This window comes from Anas platyrhynchos, chromosome Z (genome assembly GCF_047663525.1).
Source record: "Anas platyrhynchos isolate ZD024472 breed Pekin duck chromosome Z, IASCAAS_PekinDuck_T2T, whole genome shotgun sequence".
Lineage (NCBI taxonomy): Eukaryota > Metazoa > Chordata > Aves > Anseriformes > Anatidae > Anas > Anas platyrhynchos.
In genome coordinates this window covers 26,041,212-26,058,475 of record NC_092621.1, presented here as the reverse complement: position 1 = coordinate 26,058,475, position 17,264 = coordinate 26,041,212, and the positions used below count along the sequence as shown (strand labels likewise).

General features: G+C 37.1%; 1 protein-coding gene across 1 annotated transcript in view; it reads left to right on the top strand.

Moving 5' to 3' along the window:
* Positions 1 to 2,433: 2,433 nt before the first annotated feature.
* SV2C (synaptic vesicle glycoprotein 2C) overlaps positions 2,434 to 17,264 on the top strand; it is a 114,098-nt gene continuing 99,267 nt past the window's right edge. Inside the window, exon 1 of the mRNA XM_027446670.3 lies at positions 2,434 to 2,601. The gene's annotated coding sequence lies outside the window, so the exon portion shown is untranslated. The remainder of the gene's footprint in view (positions 2,602 to 17,264) is intronic.

Below are 17,264 nucleotides of genomic sequence, written 5' to 3'. Positions count from 1 at the left end.
GCTGGGGGTCGGCCTCTTCTTGCAGATAACTAGTGATAGGACTAGAGGGAATGGTCTCAAGTTGCACTGGGGGAGGTTCAGATTGGAAATCAGGAGACATTTCTTTTCAGAAAGAGTAGTCAGGCGTTGGAATGGGTTGCCCATGGTGGTGGTGACATCAGCGTCCCTGGGGATATTCAAAAAAAGGTTGGACATGGTGCTGAGGGACATGGTTTAGTGGGTGACATAGGGGTAAGGTGATGGTTGGACCAGATGATCTTGAAGGTCTTTTCCAACCTTAATGATTCTGTGATTCTATGTTCCAAATAAGCCCAGGTCCCTGCTCTTCTGCCTTGGTCATGTCATGACCAAGAGATTTTACTTCTGTAGACAAAAACCTTGTGTTTATTTTTTAGTCTACCAACCTGCCTGTTTCCTATGAAATGCCTCTAAACCTCTCCTGCAAACCTCCCTTTCTCTAATGCAGATGGTAAGGAAGAAGGTGGCTGCTCTAGTAGCTCTTTCTTGGTGGAATCTTAAGGTAAACTTAAAAATGTTCTTGAATCCATCCTTTGTGATTTAATTAAAATGATTTATTTTCTTTAGAATTGTAGTCCATCTGCTCAAAACCTGAATGTGACTGTTTTTTTTTTTTTTTGTTATTTGTTTGTTTTTCAGAATAAATTTGTGTTTTTACTCAAGAACTCACAAGGGACATGTTATCTTTCCTAATCAGTTCATTTCAATAAAATATAGTTGGGATACTTCAATGTGTACTTGTGTAGTGAAATGTTCCTATTTTAATTAGACAGTCAACATTAAATGGATTTTTTTAAAGAGACATTTTGCTATCATTCTTGCCTGGGTTGCACACATAGCCTTTTATTTTGTCATATGATAATTTTTTAATCTTTGTTTTCCATGTGTATTGTACACAGCCAGTTTAGTTTATTAGCAAGAAGGTGCTGTTTTCTAACACAGGATGCAATTTTCTAACACGAGGATTACTGAAAGGGACAGAAAAGTAATAGGTATTTCTTTTCTATTCTTCTGTTTGCGTTTCACACTTGACAGCACTCTATGCATAGTTCATTCTGGTTTTCCCCTGGGTCACTAATCAATAAGTCAGTTTCCCTTGCAGTTTGAATCTTTTACTGAACAACAGAGGAAAATAAAAGCATTTTAGAGTGTAGGAAAACATGTATATAAACTCACAAATATTAACAGGAAGACTTAAATGCAGGCAACCTGTCAGAAATCACTTACAACCCTGCAGAAGCCACACACTAGGCATGTGCAGAGTACAAGGCCAGGGATGGGGGCTGGCTATATCTGCTCGTTACCCCACTTCCTTCTATGCATGGGTAAAGTTTGTAGTTTAATGCATTTTGGAGAGATAAACCCAATTACGTTATTCATTAGTAGAACTGGTGGAATATTTGGTCATTTTGAAAAGTAATTTTAATACAAAGCCCTATCTACTGTCTTCACCTTCTCTCATGCCTTTGCTTTGGTAATACCACTGTATTTGTCACTTTGCACATGAGCTGCCAGTGGAATTGCTTGTAAATGTGTGAAGAAGTCATGAAGGAGGAGCTCTTAATGTTCTTTGTTCATTAGTGGGTATTAGCATCTAGTGCAGCAAAGTAATATCACTTATGGTCTTTGATGCCACAGCGTTAAAAGTGTTGGTGATAACAGTAATAAACATGGTAACCTGCTACTATTCATAGAATCTAAGTCCAAAGAAAGAGTTCAGAAGAATATCTAGTTTATCCATGTCTCCCAAGACAGAGCAATTGTCCTGAAACTGATTTTTTTCTTTTTTCTTAGAAGGAATCAATGCTGGGGATATTGCCATTGCCCAAGGCTGTCTATTCTGATGCTTCGCTGTTCTCATAGCCAGGTATTTTTGCGCTCCTGAAGGTGAGTCCCGCCTGTGAGACCCCCTGCACCCACTGTATTTTTTGCCACCTCGATACATCAACTTGCGGTCTCTGCATGCAGAGCGCACACAGCCTCGCACTGTTTTCGAGAAGTGCTCAGGGCACACGCTACGGGAGGACAGCAAGGAGCAAGGATGCCGTGGTCCTCGGGTGGCCACGGGGCCTGCTGCAACCCTTAAGAAACACACCATTTCGCGCATCCTCCCCTGTTGCCTCTCCCGAAACCCCATCTTCTGGAGCAAAGTGCGTGCGGGGGTGTCACTCCCTCCCTTTCCCCCTTCTACCGGCAAAATGGGGCTCGCCCCTACCTCCCTGCCACCTCGCCCGCGGTGTGGGGGGGATTCCCGTGCCACCCTCTCCCCCGGGCCAGCCTGCTGCCTGCAGGGGGGTCTCCCCCTCCCCGTCTCCCCCACGTCTTCCACCGCCGGCGGAGGCTGCCGCCCGCCGCGCCGCGCCTCCGCGCCGCTCCCCCTGCCGCCGGCACTGCAGCACAGGCTGCGCTGCAGCGCCCAGCTCCATTCCGCCCCTCCTCCGGCCCGTCACGCTCGGCGGCACCTGCGGGAGGCTCCTGGCTCCCCCCCTCCTTCCCTCCTTCCCTCCGTCCCTCCCGCAGCATCACACCGCCAGCGGGAGGCAGGAGGCGGCGGGCAGCGAGAGGAGCCACCGGGAAGAACCGGTGAGTGGTGGTGATGCTCCGGGCAGCGGGACCACTGCAGCTGCCGGGCAACTTTTCCTTCTCTATTTAATTTCATTTATTTTATTTTACTATTATTATTATTATTTTTCTTTTCGCACGCTTGCGGCAGGGGAGGACTTCAACTTTTCCACAGGACGTAAGAGGGGGTTTACTTGCCTGCAAACTGGGACTGGGGGGAGCTCTGCTTTGGGCAGGTCGGGTGTTAAAGGGAGTGCGGGGATTCCTGAGTCTTCCCGGCTGCCGCTCACTTCAGCTGTATCCAGAGCTCGCTTGTTTGTTTTTTTTTTTTTTTTTTTTTTTTTTTTAATTTTTTATTTATTTTTATTTTATTTTATTTTTGCACAGAGACCTGGTCGCACAGATGCGAGGCTGTGTGAGTATCTCATCTCGGCTTTTTGAAGCTGAGTAACATATTAAGGCTAACACAACTTTTACACACTAGGGGAGCAGAAACCAGGGAGGTTTAGGTTTGCAGATACTCCAGATACTTGAAGAAAACAAGCCTGCAAATGTCCTAGTGGTAAGGATGGCAAGAAAAATCAAAGATGCAGGAGGTGAATAGAGATTCCAGCTCCTTTGGAAGCCAACTCTTTCTAAGATGTGTTTAGGAGGGAAGCGGGATGGTTTCAGGCTATGCAACAGAAAGGAAAAAAAAAAAAAAAAGAAAAAAAAAAAGAAAAGAAATAGTTTGAGTGCTTTGGAAAACTATGTTCCTTTTTTTTACTGTAGGCTGCCTGTAAGGGTTGTGATTGACTACGCTGGGAAAACAGTTTAGCACTCAACACCCATAAGGGGAAAGGGGGAGGGCTCCCTTCCTTACAGCTTCAGGAAAGGAGTTTTCCAAAGCATACAAAGTTACTGCTTTTCTACCACTTTGGGGATTTAGATCCTGAGAGGTGTCCAGGCAGTACGCGCAAAAGAAGCATGGAGTTTGTTTCTTGGACAAAATCTATACTGAAGTGCAGGTCCTGGAGTTAGGACGACTGATGGGATAGTGAGGGCTTTTGAGGGGGACTGCAGGGAAGAAGAGCCTGAGAGATACAAACAAAAGAAGAGCTAGTCTGGCAGTCTGAGCAGTGACAGGACACTCCAGGGACCTCAGGGCGAGGAGACACAGGGGTAATTGAGCATGGAGGGCAATGATGAGTCTTAGGTGCCTAAACTTGTGAAGCACTGTGGGTGCACAGTACATGGGGGCGAGAGTGGGAGCTGAGTCATGGGGCTGGGGTGGCCACAGCACATCTGTGCAAAAAGGGGGGGGCGAGAAGAGAAGGAAGAAATGAGGAAGATGCATATAAAATAGGCAGGGAGGAGGAAGATTGTCTCATCAAAAGATGTTGAGATCATCCAGAGTCTCCTCAGTGATTCATAGTATCCTGCTCTCCTTCCCGTAAAGAGTTAGGAGGCTGCTGAGTGTGTATCTCTGATAGGGATGGGGGGATTGCAGAGGTTAGTGCAACACAAGGGAAACCTACACAGACAAACACAATTGATACTGCTGGTACTTGGGCTGCATTGCACTGCAGTGCAGGGAGCTCACAGCAGTTTCTGCCTTAGGAAAGAGGGGGAGAAGCTAAACTGATCTGTAGAGGTGGCACAAACCATGCCAAAGACTATTGAGAGAATTGTGGATAGTATTAGAAGATGAACCATAAGGAGATTTTGGAAGGAAGTTCCTGATGAATTTACAATTAACCACAAAGGATTTCAAGAAAAACAAACAAACAAAACTAAAACCAAATAAAGTTCTCCAGTTAGAAACATTGTGAATGGTATCCTTATGTTGGAAGTGTTTTTCTTATGAGTTCTCTAAGGGAAAGAGCCCTGGTTTACTATGCCATATGTCCTTCTGAATTACTGAAGTTTTACAATGGATTTTCATTTCATGGATTGAGGACCTTGCAGGAAGGAAAACTATCATTATGATGGTTTGTATAATATTCATAATTTTCTCTGTAACTAAGCATTTTTTTCAGTATTTTCATAAAGAAGAAGGAACCATAATAAAGCGGAGACTCCATTCCTTCCCCCTCACCTAGTCATTTTCTGTAATTTTACTGAATGATAGCTTGCCTTAAACCATTTCAGTGATTATTTTGCATGTGTTTTCCTTCCTTCTTTCTTTGCTTTTTTTTTTTTTTTTTTTCTCTTTCTTTGTTTCTTTCTTTAAACATCTGTTTTTGTAATGTGAGAACAGGAAACATTTCTTTTCTAAATTCCACAGGAATGTAGAATTCTCTAAAATATAGTCATAATATGTTCCAAGTGGACTTAAATGCATGTATTTGGAGGAAAGCTTTCCATAGGCCAACTACTGACAAAAAGACAGTCTGTCAATTAGTGTTATTGACATACATGGTGCCTCCAAACATCTTTAAATGATGTTAAAGAAAGAAAGAAAGAAAGAGAGAGAGAGAGAGAGAAAGAAAGAAACCACACACAATGGTTCAATGTCTATATTTCTGAAGCTGTATTCCTATTTTTAATTCAATAAAGATGGCCCTGAATATCAGCGACACAGACAAGACATAGGCTTTCTCTAATGGCAACTCGATGCAAAATCACATGTCATTGCATTCTGGAAGAATAGATTGTTATTTCCCCAAATGAGGTCAAGACAAGTGTTCACTGATTCTATGTTTCAGAACTCTAGTTAATTTTTAATAATAGTAAAAGACTAGTAAAACACAAGAGTGCTCTCTTTTTTTTTTTTTTTTTTTTTTTTTTTTTCTCCTCAGTTCCTAAGAGTATGCAAGAAAGATGTTTGCAACAAAGGAAGATCACATGAAGCATTCAGTTATATGTGTAAAATACAGTGTTATCAGTGTTATCATAGGTGGTAATGTGAAATTTGTAACTGAGATTTTATGTACCTGTTTATTTACATAAGATTGCGTAAGTTGCTTGCACTAATGCATGACGTCAAATTAATTTTTAAAATGATGTGTCCAAAGCACAGAGGACAAATGTTTATCCACAGTAGTCCTGATTCTCCTTGTTAAAATTAGCGTGAATCACGTAGTAGATTTCAGTTGGAAACCGAATGAATCCAGCTATATAATGATATAATATGTGTTGTATGAAAATAGTATTAATGCATTTTACATCCTCAGATATATAAAAGTTGTTTTAGCCTCAGTGACAGATCACCTGGGCTGCATGTTGCTGTGAATCTTTGCAACCCGTATGCGTCACAGGATGCATATCAATGTGTGCTTAAACAAAAGCTCATCAATTAGATTAAATGTGTTTGCAAACCTATGATAGGGAATCCACAGCTGCTGCCACCGCCCTTGTATTATGTAGTGCATAATATTTTCATCTTAGAATAGATCAGCATCTTTTTAAAAGTGATACAGAGGGTTGAAGGGCTGAATTTAGAGCTTGTTTTCTTTTAAATGTTTTTAAGCAGCTAAATGAAAAAAAAATAATTGAAAGTGTGCTCAAAGTATTGACACCAGTAAGAAAACAGATATTTAAATTTCACTTCAAAATTAGCAGTGTTTAAGTCTTGAATTAAATGTGATAGATTCTCTATTATCTGCATTACAAAACATGATTGGCCTTTTTTTTTTTTTTTTCTCATATTCTCATAGCTGCAAAAACAACTGTAACAGGCTTTTAATTTACCCTTGATTTTGTGTATCACTATGTTGTTCTTTCAGAGACATTCCAAACATGCAAAGTAACTATTCTCCTGTAAATACATAGGTTGTCAGCCTGTGATGCGCTAGTCAGGCTTGGTCTCAAAATACCATTTTTGTGTCAGTGAGAGATAAATATGTACACATTTAATACCATCAAAAGCTGATTTCTTTAGTATTATTGAAATGTTCAATTTCTAAAAAAAATTAAAAATTAAAAAAAAAACAGATAGGGTAAAGCAACATAAAACATGTAATTTCCTTTTCTGTGATTTGAACTCTCAGTCAACTTCCCCACCAAGAGAGGCTACTAAATGTTTAAACGCTGCAGGCATAAAAGTTGAGTTCCTTATGGCGTAATACAGTTTACTAATTAAGATATTGTAATACTGTTTCATTCCCAAGACTGGACCCTTACCTTCGTCTGCATTTCAGCAACGCATCTGCTGTCAACGAAGCCTTGATACTGGTCAATAAAACATCAGATTTTCATGATTAGATGGGCATTCCTTCCAACTGAACTAGAAATGCACAATAGCAAAAACATGAATAATACCTTACATATCATGTTGCCATTCTAGTACGCAGGGCATATAGCTCCATATTGATCTGAGATTCATGAAAAATATGGTGTTGCTGCAGCTTCATGTTAGTTTGCCAGAAGCAAGATATTTTTAAAATAAAGCATCATCCCTGTAGCTGGCTATCTCCTTATTAGCAGACTGTTTTTGTGGTCATGGATCTGTGGTCTAGTTAAGTGCTTTGCTCTAGGACAGGAGTCTGTGTCTCATAAGCACATGTAGGTTTTTGACTGAAAATACAAGTTACAATGAATGCAGTTGGTAGTAGCACTAAACCATCCTATACTCTTTTTTCCCCATTAATACCAATACAAGTTGTATGTAGGGAAGAGCTCTGGGAAACACATTGTGGAAGCTGATTATTTAGAAATACAGGTAACCATGAATCCCAGAGGTGACTTTGCTTGCAGCATGTTATATTGCCTCTGGGTCTTTAAGTGGCACCATTTTCATGCCATGTAAAGCTGGAGGACAAACTTTCCTTTCTGTAAGAGTAACAGTGCTCCCAAAGAGCTGTTTTTGGTGACTATATTTCCCCCATGTCAGCCAGACATTGCTGCAGCCTTATAAAATAAGTGGTCCTCCCAGCCACTCCTAAGGCAAAGAAATGGGTGTTTCCTTGGAACAACACTTCAAGCTGGAAGTCGCTGCTTTCTGACGTAGGTTTCTGTTGTTTCTTTTTTATCTAGATGGGTTCTTTTAATCCTGCTTCTTTGTCAACTGACTGTATGTCTCGGATCCCTGTTTGTAAAAACAGGACCAAATTCATATTTATTTTCATTAAGAAACAAGGCACTTGAAAATTCCATCACAAAATATATCCAAGCACTACTAACAATAAAGATAAGATCAACAGTATATTTTTTTGTTTCCTGATCATGTTAAAAGATCCCTGAAGGGCCTTTGTAATCTCTTTTTTGTATAGATGTGAAGGAAACAGATGCTATTTTGATTTTTGCTTTTTAACACTCATCCAAAGTAATTTGTTTGGTACAGATTATAGAAGATCCGATAGCACAGGCTTGTTAGCTCTCTTTGAGGGGATTTATGGATCTCTGAATGATTGGGGTGCTTCTTTGCAAGGCAGACTTTGTTGGTCCTGAAAAGGAAAGGTAAGATGAAGTATTGCAATGGTCTCCTGTGGATATAGAAAATGCATGTACTTTACTTTACAGAGCAAAGTTCTCTCTCTCTCTCTCCATGTTTTTTGTTTTGTTTTGTTTTTTCCCTGTTTTTAACCAACATATTAAATTCTAAATGCAGTGGGTAAATGCACCTAAAGTCAATGTTAAAGTCACATGTCCTGGCCGTCTACTTATCGTATCAGCATATAGATATGCAAGTGATGATGACTTTTGCTTTTGGACAATATCGTGGGTGTCTAGACATCAGCTCTCATGACCTGGACTCACTGTCTTTCTTGAAGTGTAGCTGGTGCACAGGCTGCTGCTAACACCAGATTCACTTATCTTTATAGCATTCATTCTCAGTGCATGAGCAACATCTGATTTTCAAGTAACTTAGCAGTTATTTCCTTTCAGTTTTCTTAAAAAAAAAATAAGCTCTGATGATAGGGAGAGCATCAAAGAAAACTGCACATAATGATGTCAGACAAATGACCAATACTCTCATTACTGGGTCTGGAAATCTTGTAACTGTGATCTGTTCAGGATAAAACAACAACATTAACAAAGAAGGAGTATTAAGGCTTATGAAAGCCTCTGCTATGTATATGGAGCCTGTCTTTCTTTCCATCAGTATGGCTTCTCATCACTGGCTGCAGAATACTATAAATGAAACAAAGATGTTTACAATAGCTGGTTTCTGTTGCAGTCTAGTACATCAGTATGATGCTCTGAATGAATCACAAACATGACTGAGATCATCGTACATTGTGGACTGGGATGCAGGTAGATTACCCTTCATTCAAACCTATTTTAACATTTGCAAGAGATATTCTGCACAGTACTACTACAAACAAACAATGGAGTAATTCACATCTGAAGGGACTCCTTGTGGTCATTTTGTCCAGCCTACTTCTAAAAGCAGCGGCAACTTTTATAGTTAGATAAAGTTTCTCAGGGCATGTCCAGTCAAGTTTGTGTATCTCCTGGAATGAGAAACCCAGAGCTTTCTGTGCAGCTGTTCCAATTCTTTACCACCTTCACTGTGGATTTCATTTCTATTACAAAGTGGCAGTGGTGAGAGAAGCATAATTTTCTGTACTAATATTGATGTAATTTTAAAGCAGAAGGGAATAATTATTGCTGGTGAAGCTGTTGATAATACATCCTGGAGCATTGTTATCCTTCATCACCATAAGGTTCACAATAGCAGTCTAAGTTAAACTCGGGTCCATTTTGTCATAATACCGGCATTGGCAAAGAGAGACCTTTAATTTTTCTTCTAGAAAACATTTTCTCTCTTACAAAGATGTTATTGTGCTTGATTTTTGGAGTGTATTAATCCATGCAAAATATTTTGGGACATAAAATACTGAATGCCTATAAACAGCATGAAGAGAAGTGTGCTAACAAGTGTGTATAAGGGCTCAGTGTCAGTTTCCAAAGATGTCCTCTACAGCTGTTTGCATCTCAGTTGTGAGAGGAGGAAAACAATATGAAGTTATTACAATTCTATGTACATACATTTATTCACTAACTTAAGCCCCGACATACACCTCAGAAATTCCAACAAGCTGAACAAAATGACATTCTGTGTGAGTTTGGCTCAGAATCTGTCAGTATAGAGATTTTGTTGGATAAAAAGAGCTGTATAAATTAGTGATACTTTTTCTCTGGTAATTATTTTCTCTTTGATCCTAAATAATGTCTTAACTACTTTGAGAATTAATCATTTGACCAGAAAATGTATATCCTCCTAATATTCCATACACTAAGAGATACTTAAAACTTGCATTTAAACAGAATTTACATGGTTAGCCATTGCAGATATTGTCATGTTCGTAGTCACAGAAAAACTCAGATGGGTGTGTTTCTCAGTACAATAAATAATAAATAATAAAAAACCACATTGTGTCTATGGGTCTGTATTATAAAAACTTATAAAAGTTATTGCAGCTTTAAAGAGGAAACAATATGCTTTCTATATGTCCCTTTTTATCCTTTTGTATCTGTTTATTACATCTAAAGAATAAAGTTGAAAATGACCAAAAGAAGAATGAACTTTAGAGGAACTAAAAACCTTTTCCTGTATATTTTATTATTTGTGCACTATTCATATATAGCTATTTTCACAGAAATCTTGTAATTTAGAAACATTCTGCATTCACAAAGATCTGAAGTAAATGTAGGAGAAAAGCATTAAAAAAAAAAAGTGATATATTGGCAATCACTTTCAAATGTTTTTAAAAACAGAATCATAGAATCATAGAATATTGTTCCATAGAATCATAGAATATTGTTCTCATGGACGACATACCTTTTGTCCCATTTGCCATGATAGTCTCATGTGGCCTTATTAGAATTTATGAGGTGTTACTCCTTTTGCTTGCATAATATGACTATTTCTAGGTACACTTTTTACACTTTTCCATATAGCATAATCACTACACAGATTGAGTAGTGGAAAGAATAAAAGTTTTGTACCATAACAGTCATTTTTTAAATTTAAGAATACACAATGTAAAGAAGGAATTTCATTTGATTTGTACATTTTTATATGTCGTTACTGTGTAAAAAAAAAAAAAAAAAAAAAAAAAAAAAAGAAAATATCAAGTCAAATCACTCTGACTTAAGAATATGCAGCTTTTGTAAGTGCACAACATTCAAATTTTTAAATGAGTTGAGATATCCACATTTGCATACAAAGGGAATGGTTCCTATGGTTGACAACAAGTGAAACTTATTCATTCATAATACATTCTTTGTGTTCTAAACTATCAAATGAGTTTCTGATTAAGATACCAGTACTTGAACATCTTAAACCAAACGATAGCAAATACACAGAGATTAAAAGACAATTGCATCGGCGTTGTTCTCTGTGTTTGCTCGGATAAAGTACAAGGCCAGAAAAAATAAATATACCAATCATCCAAACATAGTTTAGGAACCAATATAAAATAACATGGGTGTTAATCAGCTAAAATGAGTCCTTGTGAAAGAACATTATTTATCTGGCCCTATGTGGAAACAGAATAAAACATGCTTCTACCTTGAGAAACTTAATCACTAAAATCAAAATCAACAAAGCATAAACATCTCCTACATTATTTGCTGCAGTTACAGCTTGGCTATTGGCTCTCTGGCCATGCAGCTGTCTGTTCATGGAGAAAACCACTGTTCAAGATGTGTTCAATGTGCTATTTAATATTAGACTATAAACAACCCTAACACTAGGGTATTGGACAGCTCACATCTTTCCCTGGTTTTGGCTGGGATAGAGTAAATTTTCTTCCTTGTATCTGTACAACACTGTGCTTAGGATGAGAATAATGCTGCTAACATGCTGATGTTTCAGTTGTTGCTGAGAAGTCAAGGACTTCTCAGCTTCTCATGCCCTGCCAGTGACGAGGCTGGGGATATACAAATTGCTGGGAGGGAGACACAGCCAGGACAGCTGGCCCAAACCATATGGCATCACTCTGTAGCATAAAATAGAGGGAATTGGCTGGGGAGGCTTCTGTTGCTTGCGGACCAGCTGAGCATCGTCAGCTGGTGGTAAGCTGATGGTATTCTGCATCTCTAATTTTTCCTCCCCTTCTTTAAACTGTCTTTATCTCGGAGATTAAAGGATAATGACATGTATCCTTTCTCTTTCTCTTTCTCTTTCCTTTCTTTCTCTTTCTCTTTCTCTTTCTTTTCTCTTTCTCTTTCTCTTCTCTTTCTCTTCTTCTCTTTCTCTTCTCTCTCTCTCTCTTCTCTTCTCTCTTCTCTCTTCTCTCTCTCTCTTCTCTCTTCTCTCTTCTCTCTTCTCTCTTCTCTCTTCTCTCTTCTCTCTTCTCTCTTCTCTCTTCTCTCTTCTCTCTTCTCTCTCTTTTTTTTTTTCTTCTTCAATTCTATCCCCTATCCCACTGCAGGAATGAGGGGTGAGCCTTTGTAGTGCTTAGCTTCTCACTGGGTTAAACCACAATACCCCTTCCAGGAAGTTTTATTTGGAGTGCTGATTTATTTTGGACTGACTAACTTTGTAGAAATAGTGAAACTCCCCAGAAATTCTCTGGTTCACGTTTGTTTAGCATTTAAAATTGCACATTGCACTTTAATTCTGTTGTAAAACAGCGTTATAATCTAGATTAGAAAATGGAAGAACTTTAACAATTTTCTGAGACATCTTTTAAATGAAGTGACTAAGGAGCAATTCAATAATAACCCATGTTGGTGCCTTTTATTGTACTAAAGCCTTTCTTTGGCTTATCAGTCACTTTAGAAAATATTAAGGTAGTCATACCTTTGACTTTTCAGTATTAGTGTAATTTCAGGAAATCTTGCTCAAATCCCTTTCTGGGACTGCAATTCATAAAAAACAACAACAACAACAACAAAAACTCTGAGTAATTGTTATTTCTCATATTTGTTTCTCTATTTTGCTGAATTCTATTCTCTTTATAAGGAGAACTGAATTGCCACTTGTGTGATGCTCCTTTTCTGACATGGAAAACTTTCTATGACTTTGTAATAACTTACAAATGATACATATAGTCTATAAAGTACTTGGACAATCTTACCATCTGAGATACAGTGAAGATTGTTGTAGTGTTACTAACTATCAGTATTACTAACATAAATATGAGTAATACTGATGACAAACTTTGCACCTAGTAGGGTTTCTGTTTAACCTCCACTCCTCCCTCCCTCCCTCCCTCCCTCCCTCCCTCCCTCCCTCCCTGTCTTTCTTTCTTTCTTTCTTTCTTTCTTTCTTTCTTTCTTTCTTTCTTTCTTTCTTTCTTTCTTTCTTTCTTTCTTTCTTTCTTTCTTTCTTTCTTTCTTTCTTTCTTTCTTTCTTTCTTTCTTTCTTTCTTTCTTTCTTTCTTTCTTTCTTTCTTTCTTTCTTTCTTTCTTTCTTTCTTTCTTTCTTTCTTTCTTTCTTTCTTTCTTTCTTTCTTTCTTTCTTTCTTTCTTTCTTTCTTTCTTTCTTTCTTTCTTTCTTTCTTTCTTTCTTTCTTTCTTTCTTTCTTTCTTTCTTTCTTTCTTTCTTTCTTTCTTTCTTTCTTTCTTTCTTTCTTTCTTTCTTTCTTTCTTTCTTTCTTTCTTTCTTTCTTTCTTTCTTTCTTTCTTTCTTTCTTTCTTTCTTTCTTTCTTTCTTTCTTTCTTTCTTTCTTTCTTTCTTTCTTTCTTTCTTTCTTTCTTTCTTTCTTTCTTTCTTTCTTTCTTTCTTTCTTTCTTTCTTTCTTTCTTTCTTTCTTTCTTTCTTTCTTTCTTTCTTTCTTTCTTTCTTTCTTTCTTTCTTTCTTTCTTTCTTTCTTTCTTTCTTTCTTTCTTTCTTTCTTTCTTTCTTTCTTTCTTTCTTTCTTTCTTTCTTTCTTTCTTTCTTTCTTTCTTTCTTTCTTTCTTTCTTTCTTTCCTTTCTTTCTTTCTTTCTTTCTTTCTTTCTTTCTTTCTTTCTTTCTTTCTTTCTTTCTTTCTTTCTTTCTTTCTTTCTTTCTTTCTTTCTTTCTTTCTTTTTCTTTCTTTCTTTCTTTCTTTCTTTCTTTCTTTCTTTCTTTCTTTCTTTCTTTCTTTCTTTCTTTCTTTCTTTCTTTCTTTCTTTCTTTCTTTCTTTCTTTCTTTCTTTCTTTCTTTCTTTCTTTCTTTCTTTCTTTCTTTCTTTCTTTCTTTCTTTCTTTCTTTCTTTCTTTCTTTCTTTCTTTCTTTCTTTCTTTCTTTCTTTCTTTCTTTCTTTCTTTCTTTCTTTCTTTCTTTCTTTCTTTCTTTCTTTCTTTCTTTCTTTCTTTCTTTCTTTCTTTCTTTCTTTCTTTCTTTCTTTCTTTCTTTCTTTCTTTCTTTCTTTCTTTCTTTCTTTCTTTCTTTCTTTCTTTCTTTCTTTCTTTCTTTCTTTCTTTCTTTCTTTCTTTCTTTCTTTCTTTCTTTCTTTCTTTCTTTCTTTCTTTCTTTCTTTCTTTCTTTCTTTCTTTCTTTCTTTCTTTCTTTCTTTCTTTCTTTCTTTCTTTCTTTCTTTCTTTCTTTCTTTCTCATTTATCCTTCATATGTTCTTGCAGCATAATATAGAAATTTCCTTGTTGTGACCAGCTGTACAAAGTAATTAAGTAGAATGGCACTCTGTATAGAGAAACTATTTCTTCCAGGGGAATTAGGCATCTCTGAGAAGAACAAATGCTTGCTAATTTTTGTATTTATAGTAACAAATGGGTTTGGTGAATCCCTGCTCTATAGTCCAGAGGAAGCAAAGCTATTTCCATTATTTGAGAAACTGTTGTACAAAGTCTTTCAAACTGTCAGTGTTGTGACTTCTCTCAAAGTAAATGTTCCTTATAGAAATCACCAAAATAATTTTACTCAGTATATTTGCTGACACATGAATAGCTTAATGGCGTGAGCTGATAAGTATTAATATCCCACTTAATGTTTTAAGGGATATGTGTTATTTTGGTAGGATAGGAATAAAATGTTTGCTGACTGTTCTAGGCTCTTCTAGAGCTTAGTCCATCTTGGTCTTTCAGAAAAGAACTGCAATGTCCACACAATGAAGAAACACGCTGACAGAAACACACATTTGTTTAAGTATGAAACTCAATTTTATTTAATAATCTGAAACAGTTGAACTAAAAAATCTGTGTTGCCATTGATCTTCAATACTTTAGTAATGTGTATTTTTAATTAGGAAACCTTTTAGTTCACTAGAACTTTCCAAGAATTTGTGCGGCATAACTGGAGTATGGTGGATGCAATGGGAACTGTGGATGTACTTCATAACAGCTTTGTAAATATCAAGAATTGTTTTTTTAAAGATCCAGGCAAGTGTCAAAAGCACAATTAAAAAACACTCTTACCTGTTGGTTTAGTAGTTCTGTAACAACACAGAGTGGAAGGGTTATATACTATGGCTGTGAATTTTGCTGTTGAGTGGAGGTCAAGACGTAAAGTGTACATGCAGTGGGCAGAAAAAGTATGTTGATTCAAATTCCTGTAAAATTTTGAATTAAATTAAAAGCTGCCTTTCCTTTACAGGAATGCCCCTTGTTCTCAGGGTGCAAGCACAGAGTATTGACCCAGCATTACTATTTGCATTAGTATATAATTATTTTTTTTCAGTGGAGGCTAATACACATGCATTCAAGGAGCTGAGCACTTAATCAATGTGATGTATATCCTGAGGCCACCGAAATGTGATGCTTTTAAAAGCTAATTGTAGGCTATAATCAAGAACTAATTGGGTGATGAAGCAAGATTTTTTTTTTTTAATTTCTTTGCTTATTAAATTTAAACATTTATGACATATGATTGCTTTTTGTATGTGGTTTATTGTTTTTGTTGTTGCTTTCTGAAAAGGAAAAATTACTTTTAGAGCTTGGTTGCTGCGTTTCAGTGGGACTTAATTTGTTTATTTTGCCTAAATTAAAGTTATGCATCTATACAAACACAGGTGAATTGTTTGTTCTTATACTCTCTACAGAATATTGAGTATATGCTCCTCCAGCCATGGAGTAGGTAAGAGTACTGCTTGCAGCAGGAAACCAATTTCCATTATTAGTCAGCTGGCACTGGTAGTGTATGAAACATTTTCTGTCTTTGAATCCAAAAAATTGATATGAGTCATCTAGGTGCCCTCTTGTGGGTGAGTGAGGGAGTCTTAATGTCTCTTTGGAATACAAAAAGTGATAATAATAGACCAAGCCTGAAAAGAAGAAAGATGGAAATACATTGGTATTAGTAATGTGGAGCATTTAAGTACTTTGCAGCCCAAGTGCTAGAGAAGACATCAGATGAGCCTGCCAAGTGTGACTAGTGGTACTTCAGTGTACTTTGAGAGTGTGTGTAATTGAGGTGTTGATAAGGAGATGGTCCACCTTATCTGTGGCATTCAGGAGACATTATTGATGTGGCACTGTTTCCTTGATTTACTGATACTAGCAATGTCTTTAGTTACACTGAAAGCACAAGTGAGCATGGTACCACTAGGCAGTCCTATATTTGAGTAACAGCTTGAGTCAGTATTGGTTTCATTCAAGGGCAATATCAGTAAAAAGCCGAGGTGCAAAACAGGGATAGCAATTAATTGAGTTGGAGACAGAAACTCAAAGTAAATGTCTTCAGACTGCAGCTCAGCCAGGATGGTGGGTGCTTTACATTTTAGGTGTCAGAGAGCAAGAACATTGTGGCTATAAATCTAGCACAGATAAAAATAACTTGGTGAAAACCTTAGAGAAATTTGGGGAATGCATATGTTTTAGGGATTGAACCACTCTGAGGATGGATTTCAGGAAATTACCAGATAGTTTTTATTTTGTAACATGTATTCTGGGCACATGACAGGCACATTAGGTGCTCAAAATACTACTGATACTCCATTAAAAATAAAAAATAATAAAAAAAATGGAGGTAACATGAAAAAGCAAACAAGCCTGCTGTGTACTCTCTCTCCTAAATGTTTGTTTTATCTAATTATACTGAACCTTGCAGATTAGAAGGGAATCATTAAAATGACTGTCTACATCTCTGTCTACCTAAGGTACTCCAGTGCACATTGCTATAATAATGATTCAACCAATTGAAGATTTATGACATCACCCCTTCCTGCCCTTGCTTTATATGTGATAGAATATCGTATGCTTTGATAATATTTCTAATAAGTTAGTTGAGTGGCAGCACAGGATATCAAACCCATAGTCCCCAAGTGCACCAGCTTCCCAGAGTTATTGTTCATTCAGCCTTCTGTTCTTTCAAGAGTTTCCTTTCAATTATGTTTTTCTCCTTATGTATTCACTTATAATTTAAAAAGGATGAATGTTTACAAATTCATAATCCCAGTTAATATTAAAGGTTATGCAGATTTTTTTTTCTTTTTTTTTTTTTCTTACATGTTTTTAACATGTGCTCCTAGTAAATATTAAAGATATTAGTTCTATAAAAGGCGGTACATACTCTGTATAAATCCCAATGGTTTCATTGAGAGCATTTTAATTAGTTCTAATCCAGTCCCAAATGTTCACCATTATCATTCCTTGCAAACAGCCTTTTCAGACTTGAGGAGTGTGTTGCTGCTTTATGTGGCGGAAGAATGAGATCACAGACAGATAATAGAAGCTTGATGCTAAAACTGGCAGTTTGGCAGCAAAAATTGCAACGTGTGTTCCCCATGTCTCGCCAGAAAGGAGAACTAAGGCAAAGTCTGTTTATAGACTAAATTTGCTACATATGCCAAAAGTGAGCTTTCTACTAGCCGTTCTGATAAGAACTATAATCAGCAATTACTAATGAAAAATATTGTCCTATTATCCAATGTTTGCCTTTATCTAGTT